This window comes from Aotus nancymaae, unplaced genomic scaffold, assembly GCF_030222135.1.
Source record: "Aotus nancymaae isolate 86718 unplaced genomic scaffold, 86718_ANA_hifiasm-v0.15.2.pri h1tg000033l, whole genome shotgun sequence".
NCBI classification, from domain to species: Eukaryota; Metazoa; Chordata; class Mammalia; order Primates; family Aotidae; genus Aotus; species Aotus nancymaae.
Window position 1 is genome coordinate 15,325,279 of NW_026988447.1, and position 7,917 is coordinate 15,333,195.

Genomic DNA, 7,917 nt, shown 5'->3' on the forward strand with positions numbered 1-7,917 from the left:
TCTCTTTTCTACCGGACCGCAGACCCGTGAAGTTACAACCACTAAGTATTATTAATACTGCTTTTTTTGTGCATCTTCAGTCTCCTGCATGAACTTGGGCCAGAATAGGCCCTTAAAACGATTGTTAGGATGGGTTAATGCCATGATAACATTGTTAACACGTTTGAAGAGGGGTTAGGATTGCCTATAGAACTCTAAAATTAGGGGTTATTCTGTAAAGGGACAGATAGTACGTATTTTAGGCTATGCGGGCCATATGTTCTCTGTTACAACTACTCAACACCGCCACTGTAATGCAAAAACAGACCTAGACAATATGAGAAGAAATAGGTGCGGCCACGTTTCAATACAACTTTATAGATACTAAAATTTGAAATTTTTTTTAAGACAGGCTCTTGCTTTGTTACCCAAGCTGGAGTGCAGTGGCGCCATCTTGGCTCATTGCAGCCTCTGCCTCCCAGGTTCAAGCAATTCTCCCGCTCAGCCTCCTGAGTTGCTAGGATCACAGGCCTGCGCCACCATGCCTAGCTAATTTTTGTATTTTTAGTAGAGATGGGGTTGTGCCATGGTGGCCAGGCTGGTCTCGAGCTCTTAGCCTCAAATGATCCACCCGCCTCGGCCTCCCAAAATGCAGGGGTTACAGGCATGAGCCACCGCGCCTGGCTGAAATTTGAATTTTATATAGTTTCATGTTACGAAATATTCTTTTTAAAATGTAAAATGTTTTCACATTATAAAAATGTAAAACTATTCGAGAATATAAAAACCATTCTTAGCTTGCAGACTGTATAAGCCTTCACAGCGGATTTGGCCCATGGGCCATGATTTGCGGACCCCTGCTCTAGATAGCAGGCCTGGAGCCAGGGAGTGAAGTGGCTTTTGGTTCCTAGAAGCAGCAGCTGGAGAGAGAGGCCTATCCATAGGGAGGGCTGCCAGGTGCCCTGGGAAGCTGGGGAATATCTGTGGCGACGCAGAGGGGCTCCCTGCTGGAGGAGTGGGGACAGGGGTGAGATACAAGGTGACCTCGAGGTAGTCTTTTCCTTTACTTTATAAAATTCCATGTGGCAGCTTCCTAGGTTTTAGAATAAAACCACAAGAGCTGAACTGATTGGAGGGAAGGTCGTTCAGAATTAGTAAAAAGGTCTGAGTTATCAAACGGTTTATAAGAAATGATGCTTCATTGCGTTCAAGGACATTCAGCAATCAAACGAACACTTAACAAAGGGTTGTCAATAACCCATTTGAATTGCACTTTGTATTTTTCAAAGTGCTTTCCAGTACATTATCTCCATTGATCCACCCAGGCACCCTAGGAGACAGGCAACCCCATTTACAGGTGAGGTCAGGATGCACCCTGCCTGGGACAGCTCAGAACCAGGTCTGTGCTGCTCCCTGCAACCCCCGTCGACCTGCTGAGGGTTAGATAAAAAATGAACTTTTTATTTTGTATCAAGGGGATGTTATAGAGCTATAAGAATCTCATTTATATTTATATGAAGAATAAATATTCCTAACTCAAGCTTATTTTTAATCCCTGAGAATCTGCTAGAAACCTGGCCACATACCCAGATTGGCATGTTGAATTTGCCAAACCATAACTATTTAAATAGAGCGAGGGTTCATTGAAAGCTGAGAGCTAGAATACTGCTCTTCACCCCACTCCCTCTCAGCAGGATGAAAAAGGGGTTTCTGCTGTGTTACTTCGCAAGGGCAGGCGAATTTGGCATAAAGGTAAATGCTGGTCCTTTCCAAGGCTGCAGGATCAGAAATGCATTTTGAATTAGAAAGGTTCCTCAGAGTCTAAAAATCATCCTGGTAGATTTGTAGTTTAGAGAAATCAGAGAGAGCAACTCTGACACGGGAGGAAATCAAATCCAATTTCCTTCTGGTGGTTTTCTTCCTCCGAATCAGAGAAAGTGTGACTTGGGGGAAACCCCAGATGCAGCCAGCCAGCATGCTCTGGTGAAATGGGGGAGAAACCTCCCCCTCCCCAACTTGGGACTCAGCATTTCCCTGCCAAACTGGGCTTTGGCACAGCTATGGACGCCTTGGCAAACTTTTTCATTTCCCAAGAGCAACTTCCTGGTTCTTAATTAGGTCTTTTATTCCTAGATGTCTATATTTAACTGTGCTCCGTTAACGCTAACCCCTTTTGGATACTGCCAAGAACTTCAGGGAGGAGGCAGTGGAGTCTAGACAGGGCAATTATTCAGATAACTAAGCCCCCAAATTTTATTCTTAAAGACCCTAGGAGGAAATGCTCAGTTATGGAGTGATGCCTTCCTGAATTAATAAGTAACTACTCCACACCTTCTCTCACTTTGCCCAGGGAGACAAAGAGCAAACACTTAACCTATGGGAGGATACAGGCCAGCACTGTAAGGGTTTTCCCCATGAACTTGGCGGGAAAGAGGATGGAGAGGAAACAATGGATTGAAAAAGAGGCACAGAGAAAGGCCCTTAACTGTGCACAAGGAAACTGCAAGACTGTTCATTCTACCCTTGTTTGTAAAAAAGAACCGAAAACAACCTAAATGCTCTCACAGGAGAAATGGATCAATAAATTGTGGAACATTCCTACAGTGGAAGAAAATTTAGCAGTGAGAAAGTGAACGAGTGACTTGTATTGATTAGGATAAATCTCAAAAACATATTGCTGAGTTTAAAAAGCAAGTTTCACAGGATACCTATAATATGAAAACATTCGTAAACATTTAAAACATAATGATGAATATACTGTATAGAATTGATGCATGACAGATATATTGCTAAGCATTTAAAAACTCATGATAATTTAAAAAACTCAACGTATCATTTATTTTTCTTTTTAGAGGACAGAAAGGAAATGCATGCTCAGGCCACACCCTAAGTTCAGGCGAGTGTTTACCTCTTAGGAGGGAAGCAAAGGAGTGAATCTGAGGAGGGCTGACTGTGTTGGACTAACTGTAATGTTTAATTTTTAAAAGCTGGATGGCAAGTTACTCATGCTATTGTCAGAGATCATTTTAGTATGCCTAAAATAGTTCATTAAAAAGTGAAAGGGGACTAGAGGAGAGCTGGGCTGCTGTTTTTTCCATGGGATCAATTGACCTTTTCAGTTGGCAGTCAGGGATTTGCCCAGTGGCCTCTGAGTAATAAGTCTTTTTTGTTTTCTTTTTAAATTTTTCCTTGCCCTTTTCTGGGGAAGATGGTAATACTATCTCTGGAAATTCAGTCTGCCGATTAGACAGAAAAATACTTCTGACTTCTTTTGTGCTCCCATGAGTCAGCAGTATTTTAAAAAGAAGTTTTATTTATTTATTGCAAAGATGAACATGTAAGACTAACAAAAATTTAAAACAAAAAACAAAGAAATAAAGAGGAATGAGCCATCTCCCAGAAATTCCACCATCCCAACAAAATCGGCTGTTTCCATTTTTTGGCGTCCTCATCCAGCTTCATTCGGTTCGTCTCGGTGCCTAAGGAACAGGCGGAGGAAACTGGGAGAGATGCAGATCGCTCTCTGCCCTCCTCTGATTCACAGCCATTTTGAAGTTGCTCAATTGGATGCATTAACCTGCACGACTCTGCATCCCAGGAGCCAAGGAGAGGGGCCAGCAGAGCCTTACTTTCGCTTTCATCATTTTCTTCTGCTGGTCTTTGAGAGCACAACCATGAACCTTGGTAGGGTAGCTCTTTCTTTTAATACCAGAAGGGGAGGATCGAAACTAGCAAAGGTAATTGAGAAAGAAGAAGGAGAAAGAAACCAACTGTAACATATAAGCAGTTCTCATCTTTCTTAATACTGGGGTCACACACAGCTGCAATCTTCTCTGGTTCCTACCCCTGCGTGACTCAAACCTCATCATTTAGAAAAATGTATTTTGTAGGCAATTTCAACAGCTAGAACAAGTTCTAAGACAAAGGAAGTATGTGAAACAAGTTGAACCTTGGATGATCGAGCCATGTTTATTCGTATCTGTTGAATGCATGCCTGAGTTGGGCCACTGCTTACTCCAAGCAGTCTTGTCAGTATTTAGAGAATTAAATTATAGGAGGCACAATCGCTTGCTTTAGCCAGCTAAGAGGAAGGTGAAGTGCATTTACTATCGTTATCTGTTTGCAATAAAACCTTTGAGACATTCTTAAAGAAAAATGCAACATGAAAAAAAGTTAAGTTTTTAGAAAGAAGTCATTTGTCTTTAGCCAAATTCATCTGGGTAGGATACGGGTTGCTGCAGACATAAAACTGTCTGGAGTCTGGCTTCGGGGTTTAGAATTATAAAATATTCATGGCATATAATTTTGCATAATTTGTTTAGCTACCAAGACATAATTTAGTTATTTGGTGCATGAATCCTTCAGAAGGTCTAAAGAAGAGAAAAACGGACTTTAAGAAGCTAAATCCAGTTTGATGCCAGATGAACAAATTCTATAGGGCTCTGTGTACTCAAAACACACAAACACGTGGTGGTAAACACACACATCTATCTGCATATAACTAATTCTTCTTACTGATCGTCTGCACTGTTACCGGGGCACTTTATGCATATTAGTTACCTAGTTTTGTTTTGCATGTGATTACATGTAAGCCCAAAGGAAAAAGCTAGAGAAAGAGCCTTTGATTTTGGCAAGATGCATTTAGATTATAAAACTCCTTGATGGTAAGTTCGTTGAGATAACAAACATGATAATTTATTTATTCAAAGCACAGCAATAGCTCATTTCTGTGTTCAGTACTGTGCCAAAGACTAGTGAGTATGTGTTAAAAGTGATTCCTGGCCGGGCGCTGTGGCTCACACCTGTAATCCTAGCAATTTGGGAGGCTGAGGCTGGCAGATCACTTGAGGTCAGGAGTTCACAACCAGCCAGGCCAACATAGTGAAACCCCATCTCTACTAAAAATACAAAAATTAGCCAGGTGTGATGGCACGTGCCTGTAATCCCAGCTACTCAGGAGGCTGAGGCAGGAGAATCACTTGAACCTGGGAAGCGGAGGTTGCAGTGAGCCAAGATTGTGCCACTGCACTCTAGCCTGGGAGAGAGGGAGAGACTCCATCTTAAAAATAAATAAATAGGCCAGGTGTGGTGGCTCATGCCTGTAATCCCAGCACTTTGGGAGTTCGAGGGGGGCGTATTGTCTGAGCTCAGGAGTTTGCGACCAGCCTGGGCAATGCTGTGAAACCCATCTCCACTAAAATACAAAAAAAAAAAAAAAAAAAACCATTAGCCAAGCATGGCGGCATGCGCCTGTAGTCCTAGCTACTCGGGAGGCTGAGGCAGGAGAATCGCTTGAACCTGAGAGGTGGAGGATGCAGTGAGCCAAGATCGCACCATTGCCCTCCAGCCTGGGCGACAGAGCGAGACTCTGTCTCAATCAATCAGTCAATCAATAAAAGTAGTTCCTATCCTGGGGGAGCTTACAGTCTGGTTGAGACAGGATGAATAAACGGAAAAAACTAGAGAACAATGAGCCTGAAGGCATTATTTAAGCAAGTAGATGCCAGCATGGCAGAGCCCTCAAACCAAAACGCAGAGAAATAAAAGGTGATTGCTCTCCCTACCCTCAATACCATTGCCCAGGTCAAGCTCCTGTCCTCCCTCTCCGGATCACAGCGACATGGAAGGACCTGTCTCCACAGCTGCAGTCTTGTCCCTCCCAACCCATTGAAACCGTAGAGGGTTTCCTCTAAAAGCACATCTCACTAGAGCGTTTACTTCTTAAAGTCCCTAAAATTCAATGGCTTCCCATTGGCCTTAACAAAAAGCCCAACCCCTTAGCCTGGTATTAATGCAAAGTCCACCCTTGAGTTCCGGGTAGCTGACTGTTTCCTCTACAGGCGGCCTTGCTTCTCTCAACCTCACCATTGATCTCTCCACCTGAAATGTTCTCACCTCTTGTTTGCTTACCTCCAGTTCTGTAGTGTCAGCTTCTGCTTCTTCCCTTCTGGGAAGTCCTCTAACTCTCCAGGACTCAGCTGGTATTCCCCATGTGGGCCTCACTGCTCCAGAACTTTCCTTAGCCTGTTCTCACGGAGCATTCTCAGTGTCTGTAATTGGGAATCAACACAGTTGGCGAAGCTCTGAGTCAGACCTTCCGGATCTAAAACTGAGACCCACCACTGACGGGTTTTGTGACCTTAAGACAAATTGACCATCCCTGTCACCATTTTCTCATCCATTAAATGGGAAGAATGATGGAACCCACAGCGCAGGGCTGTTGTAAGGAATTCATGAGATTTTCTATGTAAAAGTACTTAGACTGGAGCATGGCACATACTCGGTCCTCAGTCATGATAGCTGCCATTAGGATAAAGCTTGCTTTTAACATAATTAGAAAAATGTATTTTAATCAGAACAATAAACCTGTACACATATAAGGGCAACATGTACATGTACACACACACACACACACACACACACAATAAAGTGTGTGACATAACAATGCTAGCTATTGCTGTGATAATTACTGGTTAGTATCCTCCCAGTGCTGTGAACTGCTGCTCCCCAACCTTCCCCAGGTCATGGCCCCACAGCGAATGCTGAGATCTGACAACACACTGGGGATAAGCTGAGTGAGCTGCTGCAGCCAGTCCCTAGGGCTGGCGGGTCACTCCCCGGCCTTGCCTGTCACCCTCCACAGCACACTGACTGGGAGATCTGTTCTCAACTGGGGAAGATCTGTTCTCAACTGGGGAAGATCTGTTCTCAACTGGGCATCTGTTCTCAGCTGGGCTTTGCTTAGAGCTGTGTCTTCAGCCCCGACAAGCACAGCACTTGGTGTATAGACAATGCTCTGGAACTATTTTGTGAATGAATGAATGAATGAATGAGTGAACAGCTGACATGTGTCAGCTTTCTAGCAGGAATAGAATTTTAGACAGAGGATAGGAGAAAATGTAGGCTTGGGTTTGCCAGGGGTGAGTGGGGAAACCGGTCCTGCCTGAGGGAACAGCGGAATAAGGCCAGGGGCCCAGGGAGCACGGGGGCAGGGAGAGGCACTTGCTTCTCTCGTTGTGCACCTTTTGTGCGGTTTGGATTGTTTCCTGTGTGTGCATGTCACTCAAACCCTGCACACTGAATGCCTGGCTGGACGGGACAGCTGGTCATCAGAGCATTAAAAGCAGGGCAGTAAAAATAGAGATGAAGAAAAGCATAAAGGAAGAACAGTAAAAACAAGAATTCCACATGTAAGCAAAATAGATTTGATTGCGAAATGACTACCATAAAACCCTCATTTCATATGAATTTTAAAACTAACCTTTTACCGATTATAACAGTAATACATATTCATTGCAGAGAATTGAAGATATGCAGAAAAGCAGACAAAAAATAAAAATCACCCATAATAATCCCACCACCCAAAATAACCACACTGATGTAGTTTTGCCTCTAGTTTTTTGCTTGTGAACATGTACATTATTGAATATAAAATTTTACATCTTTATCCTTTGATTGTCAGGGATAGCCTAGTCCCAGTCCTTGTCCTATATTTAGTTTTATGGCCTGGGGGCCTGGGATTCTACACAGGTCATTACAACGGGGACGAGAGATAGGGGAGAGGAAGGGAACTGTCCACCCCTTGCTATGCCTTTAAAGGCGGGAGACTTGTATCTCCCTTCTGGGGCTATCTGAGGGCTGACCATAAGCCAGAAGCCGCTGGTCACTGTGAGCCTCAGAACTATTTCTAGGCAGCCACTGGCTGGCTGCCTGCTGCTGATGCCTGGATGACACGACTTCTACTGCCTGGGCTCACTGGACTCAGCTTTGGCTGTCTCCCTCAGGTCTGGCCTTCTGGCCACTGGGCTCAGCAGTTCAACTGGAATTCAGTACAAGTACAGTACGGGTGGGCTTGTGGACCCTCCTCAAGATTCTGGTGAACCAGGGCCTGAACCGAACCATTTGTGAGGTGCACTTGGGGTGTGTGTGTGTGAGTGT